This window comes from Macaca thibetana, chromosome 20 (genome assembly GCF_024542745.1).
Source record: "Macaca thibetana thibetana isolate TM-01 chromosome 20, ASM2454274v1, whole genome shotgun sequence".
NCBI classification, from domain to species: Eukaryota; Metazoa; Chordata; class Mammalia; order Primates; family Cercopithecidae; genus Macaca; species Macaca thibetana.
In genome coordinates this window covers 47,980,067-48,001,189 of record NC_065597.1, presented here as the reverse complement: position 1 = coordinate 48,001,189, position 21,123 = coordinate 47,980,067, and the positions used below count along the sequence as shown (strand labels likewise).

General features: G+C 49.5%; 1 protein-coding gene across 1 annotated transcript in view; it reads left to right on the top strand.

Annotated features, from left to right (window-relative positions):
* ZNF48 (zinc finger protein 48) overlaps positions 1-21,123 on the top strand; it is a 240,731-nt gene that overhangs the window by 150,799 nt on the left and 68,809 nt on the right. The window lies entirely within an intron of this gene.

Sequence of the window (21,123 nt, the reverse complement as noted above, 5' to 3'; positions counted from 1 at the left end):
CAAGGGTGTAGAGGAGGAGGTGGGAGGGGAGGGTGGTTTCCTTTGCATTTGTGGTCCCCAAGCTGTTAGGCCAGGAGCTGAGTGGTGCCATTTCCTGCTCTCAGAGCTCCCAGGAAGTAGCAGGGCAAGAGGAAGCCCCCGAGTCTGGCTGGGGGCCGTGAAAACCTTTGCAAGCTGGTGAGCTCTTGACTCCCTCACGGGGAGCTGGGGGTCACCCCAGTGGCCCCTAGTCAGGGAGGCTTGGCTAAACCAAGGTGGTTCCTACACACTGCATATGCTCGGATCTTATTTCAGCAAACTAGTAAAGATATGGGAATCTTTTTATTTTTTATTTTATTTTATTTTATTTATTTATTTATTTTGAAGTGGAGTTTAGTGCAATGGCATGATCTTGGCTCACCGCAACCTCTGCCTCCCAGGTTCAAGCAATTCTCCTGCCTCAGCCTCCCGAGTAGCTGGGATTACAGGCATGCGCCACTGTGCCCAGCTAATTTTGTATTTTTAGTAGAGACGGGGTTTCTCCATGTTGGTCAGGCTGGTCTGGAACTCCTGACCTCAGGTGATCCACCCACCTCAGCCTCCCAAAGCGCTGGGATTACAGGCGTGAGCCACCGCGCCCGGCCAGATGTGGGACTCTATATGGAAAAGTGTCTGGAAAGATATCCACTAAGGGATTCACCTAATTGTCTTTGGATAGGTGAGAGTAGGAGGCCGAGGCATTTTCTTCTTTGAATGGTTCCCATTTCCTGACTTTCCTCTAATTAGCAAGCTTTGACTCTTGGTTTGTGTATGTCTTTGGTTTTTGTTCTTTAAAAACGAAAATCAGTCCCGGGCGTGGTGATACATTATGCCTGTAGTCCCACCGAGGCGGAAGGATCCCCTAAGCCCAGGAGTTTGAAACCAGCCTGGGCACCACAGCAGAAACCCTGTCACTAAAAAAAAAATGCATAAGTTTTTAAAATCAAAACTGATTTGTATATTTTAAGAGCAACATGTGCACAATAGAAGATTCTAACAGGTCCTTGGGACTGTGCCCTTTCCACAAGCTGATGAGTTTGTCTGACCCAAAGACATGAGACTCCAGGGTGAGAGCCGCAGGAATTAATTGCTCACACCAAGCAACAGCAGCGTGATGTTTGCGTCAGTTCCCCTTACCCCAAGTCCCACAGAGGCAACATGGAAGGACCCAAACTGACACCGCGCACATAGTGGGCCTATATCGCAGCCACAGAGCTCTGAGCTTGAGAGATTCCCCTCCTCTAGGGCCCCTGGTAAGCCCAGTGTCCCACAGGGAGACACGTCTTCATCCCTCAGGGGTGCTCACTGCAAACACAGCACTGGGAAATGGCTTGAGTCCAAAGTGTTCAGAGGCTAGGTGAGGTGGCTCACGCCTGTAATCCCAGGACTTTGGGAGGCTGAGGCAGGCTGATCACTTGAGGTCAGGAGTTCGAGACCAGCCTGGCCAACATGCTGTCTTTTCTGCACACAGTGGCTCGGAATGGTAACGGGGTGCCCATTCTGCAGGGGGGATGAGGGACTCAGGAGCAAAGGAGCGTAGACTAGAGGACAGCAGAATCAGGCCCAACGGACTTCCTGTCCTACCACCACCATCTTCCAGCTGCATGACCTTGAACAAGTCACACAACTTCTCCAATGCCCTAGGACCACCACCTTCTTCATCAAGTGACTGCAAGGATTAAATGAGATAATGTCAAGTGCACAGAAAAGCGGTTACCAGCACAGGACTCTGGGTTCCTGTCCTACCTCTTACACTTGGGCAAAGGACTTAACCTCCTTATCCCTCTGTTGCTTTGTATAAAATGGGGATAATTATGGTAATACCACATAGTTTGTTCTGATGATTAAGAGTTAATACATATAAACGACTGGGCACGGTGGCCCATGCCTGTAAGCCCAGCACTTTGGGAGGCTGAGGCAGGTGGATCACCTGAGGTCAGGAGTTCGAGACCGGCTTGGTCAACATGGTGAAACCCCGTCTCTACTAGAAATACAAAAATTAGCTGGGCATGGTGGCGGGCACCTATAATCCCAGCTACTCGGGAGGCTGAGGCAGGAGAATCGCTTCAACCCAGGAGGCAGAGGTTGCAGTGAGCAGAGACTGTGCCATTGCACTCCAGCCTGAGCAACAGAGTGAGACTCCATCTCAAAAAACAAACCAAAAAAAAAAAAAAGTGCTCAGGACCTGGCATTCTTGATACACCCAATATATCACACAAAAAGACTCCACACCCATCACCTCCAGACAAACATTCCTAACAGTGTCTGTGTCTACACAAGCATGTATTCATCCATTTTAGTGTTTTGCACTTTTCACATTCCCCATAATAAAAAAGTTTAAAACAGGCCGGGTGTGGTGGCTCATGCTGGTATTCTCTCTTTTTTTTTTTTTTAGAGATGGCTTCTTGCTGTGTTGCCCAGACTGGTCTTGAACTCCTGGGCTCAAGCAATCCTCTCATCTTGGCCTCCAGAAGTCCTGGGATTACAGGCATGAGCCATTGTGCCTGGCTTCTGTAGTATTCCCAGTAAAAAATGTATAACCTGCCTGGGTGCAGTGGCTCACTCCTGTAATCCCAGGACTTTGGGAGACCCAGAAGGGATCGCTTGAGTTCAGGAGTTCAAGGCTGCAGGGAGCTATGATTTCGCCACTGTACTCCACCCTGGGTGACAGAGTGATACCTTGTCTGTAAAAAAAAAAAAAAAGAAAGAAAGAAAGAGAGAGAAAGATCTAGAATCTGATCCCTGTTTGCCCCTTCACTGCTGCCTGCTGGCCTGACCCTCCGTCTTCCCTGGCCTGGACTGTTCTCCCTGTGTGAGATCTCATCCTCCTCCGGGCTGTTTTCCATACAGCAGCGAGAGGGACCCGGATGAAACATCTGACCCCACCCCTCCTCTGCTCGGAACACTGAGACCATGCCCACTCCACTCAGGGTAGAAGCCAAGTCGGCCACATCCGATCTGACCGCTGCTTACCTCTCTTACCCACGTTGCTTCTGCCCCTCCACCCAAGGCCCTGCCATCCACGTCCGCCACCCGGACCTCTGATGTGTCCCTGGAGAAGGCAAGCCCAGGGCCTTTGCGCCATCTGTGGCGGCTACCCCAGGGCTCCCCACCCAGATGTTGCTTGGCTCCTTTCTCATTCTTTGCTCAAATGTCACCTTCTCAGGATGGCTTTGCCTGGCCAACCTATTTACTTACTTATGTGTTTGTTTTAGACACAGGGTCTCACTGTGTCACCCAGGCTTGAGTGCACTGGTACAATCATGGCTCACTGCAGCCTCGACCTCCTGGGCTCAAGAGATCCTCCCGCCTTGGCCTCCCAAGTAGCTGGGACTATAGGCACGTGCCACCATGCCAATCTAACTTTTAATTTTTATTTTTTGAGATGAAGTCTCGCTCTGTCTCCCAGGCTGGAGTGCAGTGGCACAATCTCGGCTCACTGCAACCTCCGCCTCCCGAGTTCCAGCGATTCTCCTGCCTCAGTCTCCCAAGTAGCTGGGATTACAGTTGCGCACCACCACACCCAGCTAATTTTTTGTATTTTTATTTTTATTTGTATTTTTGAGATGGAGTTTCACACTCTTGTTGCCCAGGTTGGAGTGCAATGGCGCGATCTCGGCTCACCACAACCTCCACCTCCTGGATTTAAGCTATTCTCCTGCCTCAGCCTCCTGAGTAGCTGGGAATACAGATGCCTACCACCAAGCCCAGCTAATTTTCTTTTTTTAGTAGACACAGGGTTTCACTGTGTTGGCCAGGCTGGTCTTGAACTCCCGACCTCAGGTGATCCACCTGCCTCGGCCTCCCATAGTGCTGGGATTACAAGCGTGAGCCACGGCGCCCAGCAGTTTTTTGTATTTTTAGTAGAGACAGTGTTTTACCATGTGGGCCAGGCTGGTCTTGAACTCCTGAGCTCAAGTGATCCGCCCTCCTAGGTCTCTCAAAGTGCTGGGATTACAGGCATGAGCCACCATGCCCGGCCTAATTTTTAAATTTTTTATACAGATGGGGTCTTGCTTTGTTGCTCAGGCTTGTTTCAAATTCCTAGGCTCAAGTAAGCCTCCCACCTCGGTCTCCCAAAGTGCTGGGATTACAGGCGTGAGCCACCGAGTCCAGCTGGCCACCCTATTTAAAATCGCACCCCCGGTGGGGGTGGTGGCTCACGCCTGTAATCCCAGCACTTTGGGAGGCTGAGGTGGGTGGATCACGAGGTCAGGAGATCGAGACCATCCTGGTTAACACAGTGAAACTCCCTCTCTACTAAAAATACAAAAAAATTAGCCGGACATGGTGGCATGCGCCTGTAATCCCAGCTACTCGGGAGGCTGAGGCAGAAGAATCGCTTGAACCCGGGAGGCGGAAGTTGCAGTGAGCCAAGATTGCACCACTGTACTCCAGCCTTGGTGACAGAGTGAGACTCAGTCTCAAAAAAAAAAAAAAAAAAAAAAAAAAAAAAAATTCGCACCTCCTCCCTCTGGACTATAACCCCCCTCCTTGCTTTCTCTCCATAGCACTTCTCGCCTTCTAATGCGCCATGTAATGAACTTTCTTATTTTGCTTCTGTCAGTCTCCCCACACTGGAGCGCCAGCCCCATGGCCTCACGGCTGTGCGTGTGTGCTTGCACGGTGCCCCAGCACCCACGAAGTGCTTGGTACACAGTAGGCACTGGATGATGTTTATTAACTGAAGACTTCTCTGTTTGAGACAAGGAAGAGGGTAGCAGGCTGCAGAACTGTGGACAAAGGCAAGGAGGCCAAAGGGTGGAGGGCAGAGAGGGGAGTGATGAGGCCAGGGACGGGGAGGCTGGGTGTGCCTGGAGCTGCTGTGAAGGCCCTGCCCACCCCGCCTTGAGGTCATCAGAGGTCACCAGAGGTCACCAGAGGTTTGCCTGCTTCTCCTGAGATAATAGCTGTACCCTCCCCAGGCCCCAGTTCCCCCTTCCCCCTACAGGTTTGTTTTTTTTTTGAGATGGAGTCTCGCTCTGTCGTCCAGGCTGGAGTACAGTGGCTCGATCTCGGCTCACTGCAACCTACACCTCTGGGGTTCTCAATCAATCCTCCTGCCTCAGCCTCCTGAGTAGCTGGGATTATAGGTGCCCACCACCACACCCGGCTAATTTCTGTATTTTTAGTAGAGACAGGGTTTCACCATGTTGGCCAGGCTGGTCTCAAACTCCTGACCTTGTGATACGCCCACCTCAGCCTCCCAAAGTGCTTGCAGGCGTGAGTCACTGTGCCCGGCTCCCTGCAGGTCTTTGAGGGGCCGTTCCTACACCAAGGTAGACAGGAGCTGGCAGAAACCTGGGGGCAGGGAAGCCACAGAAGGGGAGGGGTACCTGAGCTTGACTCCTGCCTGCATTGAGACCAGCCTGGCCAACATGGTGAAACCCCGTTTCTACAAAAAACAAACAAACAAACAAAAAAACTAGCTGGGTATGGTGGCACGCGCCTGTAATCCCAGCTACTCAAGAGACTGAGGAGGTAGGAGAATTGCTTGAATCCGGGGGGTGGTGGTTGCAGTGAGCCAAGGTCGTACCACTGCACTCCAGCCTGGGCAACATAGCAAGACTCTGTCTCAAAAAAAAAAGAAAAAAAGGGCCAGGTGCAGTGGTATACGCCTGTGGTCCCAGCTAACTCAGGAGGCTGAAGTAGGAGGCTGGCTTGAGCCTGGGAGTTCGAGGCTGCAGTGAGCCGTGATTGTGCCACTGCACAATCTGAGCAACAGGCACAAGCCCGGGCAACAGATGGAGACCCTGTCCCTCAAAAAACTAATTAACTAAATGCCCAAATCACCTCTGCACAAATCAGAACGGAGCTCAGCTCTTTCCCCTACTGCGGGTAGTTACTGAATAAAATCTGTTTTCACCACCATAACTAATGTCTGGCTATGTTTTTCTTTGACACTCAGTTACCCCTTCTGATCCTCCAGGGCCATGGGATTGGGGCTTGCTTGGGGCCAGGGGCCCTTTCTTCCCATAAAAAGCACCGACAAGTCATACCACCCTCGTCCTCTGGGGAATTTCCGTCTGGTCAGAAAAGTTTACATACTTATTTATTCATTGAAAAGCACCAGGCCGGGCACGGTGGCCCATGCCTGTAATCCCAGGGCCCAGAGCGGAAGGATCTCTTGAGCCCAGGAGGCAGAGGTTGCAGTGAGCCGAGATCACAATACTGCATTCCAGCCTGGGCGACAGAGCAAGACCTTGTCTCAAAAAAACAGAAAAGTGCTGTTTCCTAAGCTAATGCATGTTATAAGCACAGAAGTGTTTTTCATGAACAATAAGCTTTCCCTTTCCCCACCAAGTCATGGTCTCAGAAAGAGACCACTTCTAATGCTTTTAACTTTTCCTAGTCTCAATTCTACTGGTGGGTTCACATTCCTAAAAAGTGTGCTAATTCCGTTATTCCTTTTATTATTATTATTATTACATGGAGAGGCCGGGCGCGGTGGCTCACGCCTGTAATCCCAGCACTTTGGAAGGCCGAGGCGGGCGGATCACAAGGTCAGGAGATCAAGACCATGGTGAAACCCCGTCTCTACTAAAAATAGAAAAAAATTAGCCGGGCGCAGTGGCGGGCGCCTGTAGTCCCAGCTACTCGGGAGGCTGAGGCCGGAGAATGGCGTGAACCCGGGAGGCGGAGCTTGCAGTGAGCCGAGATTGCGCCACTGCACTCCAGCCTGGGTGACAGAGCGAGACTCCGTCTCACAAAAAAAAAAAAAAAAAAAAAAAAAAAATTAGATATTACTACATGGAGATACTATAATTTTGTTTCTCCATGTATCCATTTTGCCCGGCATATTCATAGGTGAGTGTCTGACCCACTGGCCCTGCTCCAGCCCCATTCCACATTGCAGGGCAGTTCAATCCCTCTCTTCAGGTCCTTTGTAAGGAACTAAAGTTGCTTTTGTAACTTTATTTATGTAGTTATGTATGGGTTTTTCGTTGTTGTCGTTTTGTTTTGTTTGAGACAGGGTCTCATTCTTTCTCCCAGGCTAGAGTGCAGTGGCCTGATCTCAGCTTACTGCAACCTTGGGCTCAAGTGATCCTCCCACCTCAGCCTCCGAGTAGCTGGAACTACAGGTGTGTGCCACCGCACCTGATTACTTTTTTTTTTTTTTTGAGACGGAGTCTCGCTCTGTCACCCAGGCTGGAGTGCCGTGGCATAAGCTCTGCTCACTGCAAGCTCCGCCTCCCGGGTTCACGCCATTCTCCTGCTTCAGACTTGTAGCTGGGACTACAAGCGCCCGCCACCACGCCCAGCTAATTTTTTGTATTTTTAGTAGAGACGGGGTTTCACCATGTTCGCCAGGATGGTCTCAAACTTCTGACCTCGTGATCCACCTGCCTTGAAAGTGCTGGGATTACAGGCGTGAGCCACCGCGCCAGGCCCTCACCTGGTTACTTTTTATATTTATTGTAGAGACATTGTTTCGCTATGTTGCCCAGGCTGGGATCAAGCTCCTGAGTTCAAGCAATCTGCCCACCTTGGCCTCTCAAAGTGCTGGGATTATAGGCATGAGCCACTTCACCTGACCTATTTATTTATTTTTAAAGAGATGAGCAGCCTCAAACTCCTGGGCCCAAGCAATCCTCCGACCTCAGCCTTCCGAGTAGTTGGGACTACAGGTGTGCACCATCATGCCCAGCTAATTTTAAATTTTTTTTGTAGAGACAGGGATCTCATTATGTTGCCCAGGCTGGTCTTGAACTCCTGGGCTCAAGCAATCCTCCTTGCCTTGGCCTCCAAAAGTACTGAGATTACAGGCATGAGCCACAGCTTCTGGCCTAAATTCTTATCACTTTGTGACATGAAGATAGTGGCTTTCCTTTATCTCTCTTCTGCTCATTTCCGTTACCTGTACATTTACTTTTATGTTGTTAAATGTAGATAATATTGGCATTCTCTCGTTCACATTGCTTAGAGCTGCGTTGCCTAATATAGAAGCCACTGGCCACAGGAGGCTACTTTAACTTAATTAAAACATAATGAGATTTAAAACCCAGTTCCCTCAGTCGCAACTAGCTAGTTACATTTCAAGTGCTCAGAAACCACATGTGGCTAGTAGCTATCAAATTGAATAACATAGATAAAGGATATTTCTATCACCTCAGATAGATCAGTGTTGTCTGGTCCAGAGTTTGAGTCTAAAATAGAAACCAATTAATTTTCTTTCTTTTTAAGATTATGGGGCTGGATGTGGTGCCTCATGTCTGTAATCCCAGCACTTTGAGAGTCCAAGGCAGGAGGATCTCTTGAGGTCAGGAGTTCGAGACCAGCCTGGGCAACATAGCAAGGCCCTCTCTGTATAGAAAAAAAGTAGCCAGGCATGGTGGCACATGCCTGTACTTCCAGCTACTCAGGAGGCTAAGACGGGACAATCACTTCAGCCCAGAAGTTCAAGACTGCAGTGAGCTATGATGACGCCACTGCACTGCAGCCTGGGTGACCTAGGGAAATCATGTCTCTTTAAAAAAAAAAAAAAAAAAGCCGGGTGCAGCGACTCACGTCTGTAATACCAGCGCTTTGGGAGGCCGAGGCAGGTGGATTACCTGAGGTCAGGAGTTCGAGACCAGCCTGGCCAACATGGCGAAACCCTGTCTCTACTAAAAATACAAAAATTAGCCAGGCATGGTGGCGCGTGCCTGCCATCCCAGCTACTAGGGGGACTGAGGCAGGAGTATCACTTGAACCCGGGAGGCGGAGGTTGCAGTGAGCCAAGATCGTGCCACTGTACTCCAGCCAGGGTGACAGAGCAAGATGCCACCTCAAAAAAAAAAAAAAAGAAAGAAAGAAAGAGAGAGAGAGAGAGAGAGAGAAAGAAAGAAAGAAAGAAAGAAAGAAAGAAAGAAAGAAAGAAAGAAAAAAAGCATTATGTTAATATTGTTCAGTGCACAGACAAAAATTTACTATAATACATCTTTTAATTTTACCTAGAGTTTCTAATTGCTTCTCTAATTCCTTGCTCCAGTGTGACCTACCTCCTCCCCTCCCACTCCCTGTTGCTACATGGCTACATCTTGGGACCAGCGATTATTTCTCTCTTGGGTGGGATCTCCTATTTCCTATCGTCTGCACCCTTCTCTTTTGCGGTTTACCCCCTTAATTTTGCAGGAGCACATTTTCAAGTCACATCCACAGAAAGTGAGCCCCCTAATAAAAAGGTGAACTTTTTTTTTTTTTTTCTTTGAGACAGGCTCTCTGTCACCCAGGCTGGGGTGTGGTGGGGCAAACTTGGCTCACTGCAACCTCTGCCTCCCGGGTTCAAGCGATCCTCCTGCCTCAGCCCTCCTAGTAACTGGGATTAATAGGCATGTGCCACCATGCCCAGCTAATTTTTGTATTTTTAGTAGAGACAGAGTTTCGCCATGTTGGCCAGGCTGGTCTCGAAATCCTGACCTCAGGTGATCCTCACCCTTCGGCCTCCCAAAGTGCTGGGATTACAGGCATGAGCCACCGTGCCCAAAGTAATCTTGCACCTAAATAAGTCTTTAGTTTATTCTCACACTTGATATGAAAGTCGAGCCCTCAAGTTGGAAAGCTCTACTCCAGTACCACAAGCCCCGGCCAGTCTTTTGTTGGCTTACTCTTAAGTATGATGGGACTTGAAAGAAATACCAACTTTTTTTTTTTTTTTTTGAGACAGGTTTTCACTCCTTCACCCAGGCTGGAATACAGTGGCGAGATCACAGCTCACTACAGCCTCAACTCAACTTCCTGGGCACAGGTAATCCTCCCAGTGCGCACCACTAGGCCTGGCTAATTTTTGTAGAGACGGGGGTCTCCCTATGTTGCCCAGGCTGGTCTGGAACTCCTGAGTGCAAGAGATTCCAACCACCTCGGCCTCCCAAACTGCTGGGATTACAGGCATGAGCCATCGTGCCTGGAAGAAATATCAACAACATTCAAAGAAACCTTGCAACATGAAAGGAAAGCACCAAGATAAACCATCCCCAACGTCCATTCTGCCTCCTTCTTTCCTAAAAGTACCCCGATTTGTTCAGGTGCCCACCCCCATACACACCCTGAGCACTGACCCCTTCCTTCTTCAGCTCCAACAAAGTCTGACCAACCTAAAGTAACCACTCCCCTTTTGCCCACCATGCATCAGGAAAGGGTACATGCCCCAATTCTAGCCACTGAGATAAAAGGAAGGGAGGCTTCTTAGAAAGACTCCTTCCTTTTAATTAAAAGAGAACCCAGCGGCAGTGACTTCTGCCTCCCACCAGCCATGATTAAGGATACATCCTCTAACTCTGAAAGGAACCGGCCCCGGGACAGAAACATTGCAGGATTGCAGAGGAGGAGGTGGAGGAAGAGCACGGGATCCCAAGACATGGCAAATGTCTGATCAACGGGCCCTGAACCCCAGCCACCCCCTTCTGTGAGCTTCCTATAAGTCGGATGGTTAGTTATTTGTAACCAAATGCATCCTAAGTACATTTAAAAAAAAAAAAAAGAAAAGTAATCCTGGAGGAAACAATTTATGTAAAGAAAAAGAAAAAAAATCTGGTATTCTTAGAGACATTTGAGAAAATGCTGCTTCAGGCCGGGAACGAGGCTTACCCCTGTAATCCCAGCACTTTGGGAGGCCAAAGCGGGAGGATCGCTTGAGACCAGGAGTTTGAGACCAGTCCTGGCAACATAGTGAGATCCTGTCTCTACAAAAAATTTAAAAATTAGCTGGGTGGGGCTGGGCACGGTAGCTCATGCCTGTAATCCCAGCACTTTGGGAAGCCGAGGCCGGTGGATCACCTGAGATCAGGAGTTCGAGACCAGCCTGGCCAACATGGTGAAACCTCATCTCTACTAAAAATACAAAAATTATCCGGGTGTGGTGGCGGGTGCCTGTAATCCCAGATACTCGGGAGGCTGAGGCAGGAGAATCGCTTGAACCCAGGAGGCAGAGGTTGCAGTGAGCCAAGATTGCGCCACTGCACTCCAGTCTGGGTCACAAAGTAAGACTCCATCTCAAAAGAAAAAAAAAAGATGAGCTGGACGGGAGCCAGCCGGACCCCAGCGAGTGCACGCTAGACCACGGCTCCAAGCTCTTTTTCCAGCGCCTCTGACCTGGGCCACCTTTCCCCACCCCAACCGAAGCCCCTAATAGATGAAGCTGCTGCCTCCAAAAAAAAAAAAAACAAATTAGCTGGGCAAATTAGCTGGGCAGGGCGTGGTAGCATGTGCCTGTAACTTCAGCTGCTCTGGAGGCTGAGGTGGGAGGATCTCTTGAGCCTGGGAATTTGAGGCTGCAATGAGCTGTGCTCATGCCACCGCACTCTGGCCTGGGTGACAGAGCAAGACCCATATCAAAAAAAAAAAAATGGGCCGGGCGTGGTGGCTCACGCCTGTAATCCCAGCACTTTGGGAGGCCAAGGCAGGCGGATCACAAGGTCAGGAGATCGAGACCATCCTGGTTGACACGGTGAAACCCCGTTTCTACTAAAAATACAAAAAATTGGGCCGGGTACGGTGGCTCACGCCTGTAATACCAACACTTTGGGAGGCTGAGGCGGGTGGTTCGCCTGAGGACAGGAGTTTGAGACCAGACTGACAAACAAGGTGAAACCCCGTCTCTACTAAAAATACAAAAAAAAAAAAAAAAATTTAGCCGGGTGTGGTGGCAGGCACCTTAGTTCCAGCTACTCTGGGGGCTGAGGCAGGAGGATCTCTTGAACCCAGGAGGAGGAGGTTGCAGTGAGCCAAGATCATACCACTGCACTCCAGCCTGGGCAATAGAGCGAAACTCCATCTCAAATAAATAAATAGAGCAAAGACTGAATTCTTAGAAATTAAAGTCATGATACTAAATTACAAAAAGCATTAGAATAAAGGAGCTGGGCACAGTAGCTCACTCCTGTAATCCCTGCAGTTTGGGAGGCCAAGGAGAATGGCTTGAGGCCAGAAGTTCAAGACCAGCCTGGGTAATATAGCAAGACCTCATCTGTACAAACACAGAAAGTGTTGGAATAAAAAGTTAATAAATTATCCCAGAAAACTGCCAGGCGTGGTGGCTCACGCCTGTAATCTTAGCACTTTGGGAGACCAAGGCAGGCAGATCACCTGAGGTCAGGAGTTTGAGATCAGCCTGGCCAACATAGCGAAACCCCATCTACTAAAAATACAAAAATTAGCCTGGTATGGTGGCAGGCGCCTGTAATCCCAGCTACTTGGGTGGCTGAGACAGGAAAATCGCTTCAACCTGGGAGGTGGAGGTTGCTGTGAGCCAAGATCCTGCCATTGCACTCCACCCTGGGTGACAGAGTGAGACTCCGTCTCAAGAATAAAAAATTTAAAAAATAAAGCTGGGCGCAGTGGCTCATGCCTGTAATCCCAGCACTTTGGGAGGCCAAGGCAGGTGGATCACGAGGTCAGGAGTTCGAGACAGGAGGCTGAGGAAGGAGAATAGCTTGAACCCAGGAGGCAGAGGTTGCAATGAGCCGAGCTCGCTCCACTGCACTCCATCCTGGGACAGAGTGAGATTCTGTATCAAAAAAAAAAAAAAAAAAAAAAAAAAAAGAAGAGATGTGTCTGCAAAAAGCAAATAAATAAATAAACAAAAGAAGAGACATGTTCAAGTGAAGTGGTGGTAGTTAGGGAGGCAGCTCTGCTTCTCTCATCGCTCAGGGACCAAGGTCCCTTCCTCATCACTGTTCTGCCATCCAGTAGGGCACCATTTGTCACCTGCACGTTTGAATCTGTTGTGGGGATCTCCAGCCAGCAGGAAGGGAGAGTATGGAGCTGGCCTACTTCCTAAGGCGGAAGACCAGAAGTCACACACATCACCTCCTCACATTCTATTGGTGGAAACTTAGTCACATGACCACGGCTTTGTTAGTCCGTGGGATTCTCCATTAACATTGCATGGCTGACTCCTTCTCTTCCCTCAAGTCTCCCCTCAGATGTCCCCTTCTCAGAGACATCAGCCTGTAGAAAGGAGCACTTCCTTCCCCCACTTTCCCGCGTGATGTTTCTCCATGATGCCTGCTTCCTACATATGCAGAGTCTGTGTCACTCCAGAGAAGGCTACCTCCAAGAGGACAAGTGACTGGCCCTTGATTTCATTCATTGTCACAATCCTATGCCAGACACATGGTTGGTGTTCAACAAATATTTGTGGGAATTAAGGAACAATTTAATAATGCTGTGAGATGCATACTCTATGCCCATTTTTCTTTACTTTTACTTTTTAATATTTTTTAAATCTAAAGAGACAGGATCTTCCTATGTTCCCCAGCATGGCCTCAAACTCCTCCCGCCTCTGCCTCCTGAGTAGCTGGGATTACCGGACTGTGCCACCATGCCTGGCTCTTCTTTTTCTTTTACTATGCCCATTTTAAAGGTGAGGAAAACTGAGACTCAGAAATGTTCCCAAGGGTACACAGTGAGGGGTGGCTGCCTTCAGGCTGGTCTGTCTGGCTCCAGCGCCCAAGCCGTTCCTCAGGAGTGGTGTGTTGCCCATCAGCCATTATATCCATGACATCAACTGGCATGAAATATGTTCTTATATGAAAATTAGTTTCAGAAGTGAGTGTCAGGAAATATCGACCTTCTCTGAGGAACTACTGTGTTTCTTCCTTTTTGACTACAAGTACTTATTAGTGGAAACTTAGTCACGTGACCACAGCTTTGTTAGTCTGTGGGCTTCCCCCTGAACACTGCATGGCTGACTCCCTCTCTTCCCTCAAGTCTCCCCTCAGATGTCCCCTAAACCGGGTCCTGCTTGGAGTGTTCTGGGAAGCCCAAGGAGGTCAGTATGGCTGGAGCAGAGTGCATGAAAAGCGAGGTCAGAGAGGAAAGGCGGCCATAGGGCATGCTTTCGGTCATTATTAGCACTTTCGCTCTGAGTCAATGTGTAGAATGTGTAGAGTTTAGAGAGATTCAACTTTGTTTTGTTCTGTTTTCTTTTTTTTTTTTTTTTTTTTTTTTTGAGACGGAGTCTCGCTCTGTCACCCAGGCTGGAGTACAGTGGCCGGATCTCAGCTCACTGCAAGCTCCGTCTCCCAGGTTTATGCCATTCTCCTGCCTCAGCCTCCCGAGTAGCTGGGACTACAGGCGCCCGCCACCTCGCCCGGCTAGTTTTCTTATATTTTTTTAGTAGAGACGGGGTTTCACCGTGTTAGCCAGGATGGTCTCGATCTCCCGACCTCGTGATCCGCCCGTCTCGGCCTCCCAAAGTGCTGGGATTACAGGCTTGAGCCACCGCGCCCGGCCTGTTCTGTTTTCTAGAGACAGAGTTTCGCTCTGTGGCCCAGACTGGAGTGCACTGGTGCAATTATGGCTCACTGCAGCCTCAACTTCTGGGCTCAAGCGACCCTCCCACCTCAGCCTCCTGAGTAGTAGCAGGGACCACAGGTGTGTGCCACCATGCCCAGCTTTTTTTTTTTTTTTTTTTTTTTTTTTTTTTTTTTTATACAGAGTCTCGCTTTGTCACCAGGCTGGAGTGCAGTGTCACGATCTCAGCTCACTGCAACCTCTGCCTCCCTGGTTCAAGTGATTCTCCTGCCTCAGCCTCCCAAGTAGCTGAGACTACAGGCACATGCCACGACACCCAGCTAATTTTTGTACTTTTAGTAGAGATGGGGTTTCACCATGTTGGCCAGGATTGTCTCAATCTCTTGACCTCGTGATCTGCCTGCCTCAGCCTCCCAAAGTGCTGGGATTAGAGGCATAAGCCACCGCGCCCTGCCACTAATTTTTGTATTTTTTGTAGAGATAGGGTCTTGCTATGTTGCCCAGGTTGGTCTCAAACTCCTAGGCTCAAGTGATCACCAGGGTTTCTTGACAGATTGGATTTGGGGATGTGTGAGAGAGGACTGAGGACAACACCAAGGTTTTCGGCCACACCAACTGTAAGCGTAGAATTGTTGTATTCTGATATGGGAAGGCCGCAGGAGGAGCAGGTATGGGGGAGAAGATAAAGAGTTCGTTTTGGGGCCAGGCGCGGTGGCTCACACCTGTAATACCACCACTTTGGGAGGCAGAGGCGGGCAGATTGCTCAAGCTCAGGAGTTTGAGACCAGTCTGGCCAACATGGTGAAACCCTGTCTCTACTAAAAATACAAAAAAGTAGCTGGGCATGGTGGCACGCACCTGTAATCCCAGCTACTCGAGAGGCTGAGGCAGGAGAATCACTTGAACCTGGGAGGCAGAGGTTGCAGTAAGCCAAGATCTGGCCACTGCATTCCGAACTGGGCAACAGAGCAAGATTATGTCTCAAAAAAAAAAAAAAAAAAGTTCATGTTGGGACATGTTAAGTTTGTGTTGCCTGTCAGAAACCCAAGGGGAAGTTTCAAGTGAGCAGTTCTGAAGCTCACAGAAGAGGTCTGCAGTGAAGATGAAAACTTGGGGGACATAAACATTTGGATGATATTTAAAGCCAGGGGTCTGTGTGAACTCAACTTAAGAGTGAGTGTCAGCAGGCACTGTGGCTTTTACCTGTAACCCTAACACTTTTGGAGGCTGAGGTGGGAGGACCACTTGAGTCCAGGAGTTTGAGACCAGCCTGTGCAACACAGCAACACAGTGAGTCCCTATCTCTACTTAAAATCTTTTAAAAAATTAGCCAGGCACGGGGGGACGTGCCTGTGGTCCCAGCTACTCGGGAGGCTGAACTGGGAGGATTGCTTGAGCCCAGGAGTTTGAGTTTGTAGTGACATAGGATTACGCTACTGCAATTCAACCTGGGCGACAGAATAAGACCCTATCTTAAAATTTTAAAAAATGGGTGTGTGTCAATTAGGAGAAGAGGACCAACAAGAAGTGGGTGCCACTGGCTAGGTGCAGTGGCTCAAGCCTATAATCCCAGCACTTTGGGAGGCCGAGGCGGGCGGATCACAAGGTCAGGAGATCGAGACCATCCTGGCTAACACAGTGAAACCCCATCTCTACTAAAAATACAAAAAAATAGCCTGGTGTGGTGGCGGGTGCCTGTAGTCCCAGCTACTTGGGAGGCTGAGGCAGGAGAATGGCGTGAACCCAGGAGGCGGAGTTTGCAGTGAACTGAGATCTCGCCACTGCACTCTAGCCTGGGCGACAGAGCAAAACTCTGTCTCAAAAAAAAAAGGAGTGAGTGCCACTTCACTTACAGAGAGGGTAGTGACAGCTCAGAGAGACTCCATGTCTTGCCCAAGGTCACACAGCTGGTAAGGGGTAGGATCAGAATTCACAACGAGGTCCTATCTTTTTGCACTCCATTAGAGTAATCCATATAGACTTCTGTTGATCTAAGTCGACCAGTGGCTATAACTGGAAATAGTTAGAGACTTAAGGAGTGTTCACTCAGCCCTCAAGCGTTGAGAGAGAGTCTCGCTCTGTCACCAAGGCTGGAGTGCAGTGGCACGATCTCGGCTCACTGCAACCTCTGTCTCCTGGGTTCAAGGGATTCTCCTGCCTCAGCCTCCTGAGTAGCTGGGACTAAAGGTGCCACCCAGGTAGGTAATTTCTGTATTTTTAGTAGAGATGGGGTTTCACCATGTTGGCCACACTGGTCTTGAACTCCTAACCTCAAGTGATCCGCCCGCCTCAGCCTCCCAAATTGCTAGGATTACAGATGTGAGCCACTGTATACCCAGCCAGCAGCTGGGCTTTTGAGAAGATCTGGAGAATCAACAGTCCACAATTCTTGATTCTCAGTGTGGGCCTGGAGGTTGCATGGGATTGCAGCACATTGAGTCTGGGCAGATGTGTGCACCCAGCAAAGTCAGAGGTGGTAGCAGCCATTACAGGTTTCCAGAGCTGGGGCCCTGGCCACCTAAGTATTGGCCAGTACAGACAAAACATTAGATCTGCCCCAGCCCTTGAACAACTGATAGGACGCTCAGTATCACACCTCAATCGGCCTCCCTCCATTGGAGGACTGACTCCATTCCTCAATGGATAGGTGCCATGGACTGTCTCTGTCCCAGCTCTAAAGTAAAGGTAATGGTGCTGCCCTCTCCAGGACACTCATAAAGTTAAACAAGAAAATAGTGAAATTACCCAGCTCACGACAAAGCTTGTCAGAGTTTACTGTTTTTCTTTTCCCGTCTCAGGCTTTAAGAACTCAGCAAAGGCTGGGAGCGTGGCTCACACCTGTAATCCCAGCACTTTGGGAGGCCAAGGTGGGCGGATTACCTGAGGTCAGGAGTTTGAGACCAGCCTTGCCAACTTGGCAAAACCCTGTCTCTACTAAAAATACAAAAATTAGCTGGGCATGGTGGTAGGCACCTATAATCCCAGCTACTAGGGAGGCTGAGGCAGGAGAATCGTTTGAACCGGGGAGGCGGAGGTTGCAGTGAGCCAAGATCATGCCACTGTACTCTCCAGCCTGGGTGACAGGGCGAGATTCAGTCAAAAAAAAAAAAAAAAAGAAAGAAAGAGGAAAGGAAGAGAGAGAAAGAGAAAGAAAGAAGAAAAAGGAAAAGAACAGAACTAAGCAAAGATCCCTCAGAAGGGACCTCCGGGGTTCCCTCCACCCTCGTATCTGTTCAGTTCCATTTCCATTCAGTTAGACGTGTCCCACCTAGGAAGTAGTTTCAGACAGGGTTCCTCAGAGCCTTGGGGTTCAGAGTGATGTTTTGGGGTTTGTGGCTCTGGGCTGGTCATCATCTACCCTCACTCCCAGACCTATTCTTAGCCCTACCCTCTGCCCTGGAGGTTCCCCCACCCTCTGTTTTTTGTTTTGTTTTGAGATGGAGTCACGCTCTGTCACCCAGGCTGGAGTGCAGTGGCAGGATCTTAGCTCACTGCAACCTCCGCCTCCCCAGTTCAAGCAATTCTTCTGCCTCAGCCTTTCAAATAGCTGGGATTACAGGCGCCCGCCACCATGCCTAACTAATTTTTTGTATTTTTAAATAGAGACGGGGTTTTGCCATGTTGGCCAGGCTCGTCTCGAACTCCCCGCCTGGGCCTCCCAAAGTGCAGGGATTATAGGGGTGAGCCACCGTGCTGGCCTGGATTTCACCTGAGTTTAGCTAAAAGGAGGACTGGCTGGAGCTGCAACGGGGAGGATAGTCGGGACATTTCTATTCTGCTCCCTTCCTGCTGTGCCTCACGTCTCTGGCAGTGGCTTCATCTCCCCACCCACATCAGAGCACCTGTCAGGTGGTCCCTTCTGCTACATCCCCAGGTTTTAATGAGTTTCAGTAACAGTTTCTTCCTGTTACCCCATCAGTCCTAGAAACAGTAACAGGCTCCCACAGTTGCTAGTCTCTTAGGGCTTCAGCGTTCCTTGTAGCCTCCTTTAACCATACCCATTTCTCCATAAGGAGTCCCTATATTAAAGCCTCTAGAACTGCATGTTCCAATAGATAACCACTAGCCACATGTGGATACTTAAATTAGAGCTAGATGTGGTAGCTCACATCTGTAATCTCAGCTACTCAGGAGCTGAGGCAGGAGGATTTCCTCCTTTTTTTTTTTTTTTTTTTTTTTTTGAGACAGAGGCTTGCTCTGTTGTCAGGCTGGAGTGCAATGAAGCAATCTCGGCCCACTGCAACCTCTGACTCCCTGGTGCAAGCGATTTTCCTGCCTCAGCCTCCCAAGTAGCTGGGATTACAGGCACGTACCACCATGCCCAGCTAATTTTGGTATTTTTAGTAGAGACGGGGTTTTACCACGTTGGCCAGGATGGTGTCCATCTCCTGACCTCGTTATCCGCCTGCCTCTGCCTCCCAAAGTGCTGGGATTACAGGCCTGGGCCACTGCGCTTGGCCTCTTTTTTTTTTTGGAGACAGAGTCTCACTCTGTCACCAGGCTGGAGTTCAGTGGCGCCATCTTGGCTCACCGCAACCTCCAACTCCCCTAGTTTTTTTTTTTTTTTTTTTTTGAGACGGAATGTCGCTCAGTCGCCTAGGCTGGAGTGTAGTGGCGCGATCTCGGCTCACTGCAAGCTCGGCCTTCTGGGTTCACGCCATTCTCCTGCCTCAGTCTCCCGAGTAGCTGGGACTACAGGCACCCACCGCCACGCCCGGCTAATTTTTTGCATTTTTAGTAGAGACGGGGTTTCACCGTGTTAGCCAGGATGGTCTCGATCTCCTGACCTTGTGATCTGCCCGCCTCAGCCTCCCAAAGTGCTGGGATTACAGGCGTGAGCCACCGCGCCCGGCCCTGACTACCCTAGTTTAAGCGATTCTCCTGCCTCAGCCTCCTGAGTAGCTGGGATTACAGGCACGCACCACCGTGCCCAGCTAATTTTTGTATTTTTAGTGGAGACGGGGTTTCACCATGTTGGCCAGGATGGTCTCGATCTCCTGACCTCGTGATTCGCCCACCCTGGCCTCCCAAAGTGCTGGGATTACAGGCGTGAGCCACCATGCCTGGCCTTTTTTTTTTTTTTTTTTTTTTTTTTTTTTTTAAGAGTAAGAGTAGACTTTATTTTATTTTATTTATTATTTATTTTATTTATTTATTTTGAGACGGAGTCTCTCTCTATGGCCCAACCACTGCCTCCCATGTTCAAGCAATTCTCCTGCCTCAGCCTCCTGAGTAGCTGGGACTACAAGTGCATGCCACCACACCCAGCTAATTTTTTATTTTTAGTAGAGACAGGATTTCATCATGTTGACCAGGCTGATCTCGAACTTCAGGTGATCCACCCACCTCGACCTCCCAAAGTGCTGGGATTACAGGCGTGAGCCACTGCATCCGGCCTTATTTATTTATTTTTGAGACAGGATCTCACTCTGTTGCCCAGGCTAGAGAGTAGTGGTGCAATCTCGGCTCACTGCAACCTCCACCTCCTAGGTTCAAGCAATTCTTCTGCCTCGGCCTCCTGAGTAGCTGGGATTACAGGCACCTGCCACCATGTCCGGCTAATTTTTTGTATTTTTAGTAGAGATGGGGTTTACCATGTTGACCAGGATGGTCTTGATCTCCTGACCTTGTGATCCACCTGCCTCAGCCTCTCAAAGTGCTGGGATTATAGGCGTGAGCCACCGCGCCTGGCCTCTTTTTTTTTTTTAAGAGTAAGAGTAGACTTTGTCAGGCTCAGTGGCTCACGCCTGTAACCCCAGCACTTTGGGAGGGCGAGGGGGGTGGAGCATTTGAGGTCAGGAGTTCAAGACCAGCCTGGCCAACATGGTGAAACCCCATCTCTACTAAAAATACAAAAATGAGATAGGTGTGGTGGTACACGCCTGTAATCCCTGCTACTTGGGAGGCTGAGGCGTGAGCCACCGCACCCGACCAAAATAAATACTTTCCAAAAGATGCTTGCTGAAAAGGAAAAAAAAAAAAAGCCTCAATACAACTGTTCCAAGAAGGTATTTATTTATTTACTTATTTTTAGAGACAGGGTCTTACTACATTGCCCAGGCTGAAGTGAAGTGGTAATTGCAAACTCCTGGGCTCAATTGATTCTCCTGCCTCAGCCTCCAGAGCAGCTGGGACTACAGCGTGTGCCACTTCTTGAAATTTTTTGAATAGACGGGGGTGTCACTACGTTGCTTAGGCTGGTCTCGAACTTGTGGGCTTAAGTGATCCTCCTGCCATGGCCTCCCAAAGTGCTGGGATTACAGGCATGACCACCTTGCCCAGCCTCCCAGTTGCTAAAATATTGAAATCCTTCTGTGCCTCTTGCTAATTAGCCAATGGCCCAAGGCCCTCCCCCAAACCCTCCCACCCTGGTTACTCTGGCCACTCCTTCAGGAAACCCCAGAAGGCCTCACATTCTAGCTACTAAAGGGTCTACACCTGCATGACAATCGTATCACAAGGACTACCATATACAAAACCTAGCCTAGTGCACATTTTTCATATTTACTAAATGTTAGATGTTATTATACCAAAGGCAACTTCAGGAACAATCAGAGGCCAAAGCCTCAGAAGACAAACATTCCAGGGAACCCAGGTGGGTGTCACATGTCCTGCCTCCTCGTGGATACCAGACAAGTTGGTGGCAGTAGGGTCACAGAAATCTCATGGCTGTGACATTCAAGGCCAGGCTCTATCCCTGCCCTTCCTCACACCTGCTGCTAGTCCGCATTGCACATGAGTGCGTGAGCACAGAGAATGGTGCCCCCTGCTGACCTCCCTGAAGAACTTCAGCGAGATTTATGGAAAATCAGAAGCTTCCCCTTCAACCTTCTCTGCTGCCAGGGATGCTGGGGCACCAGGCAGGGTTGG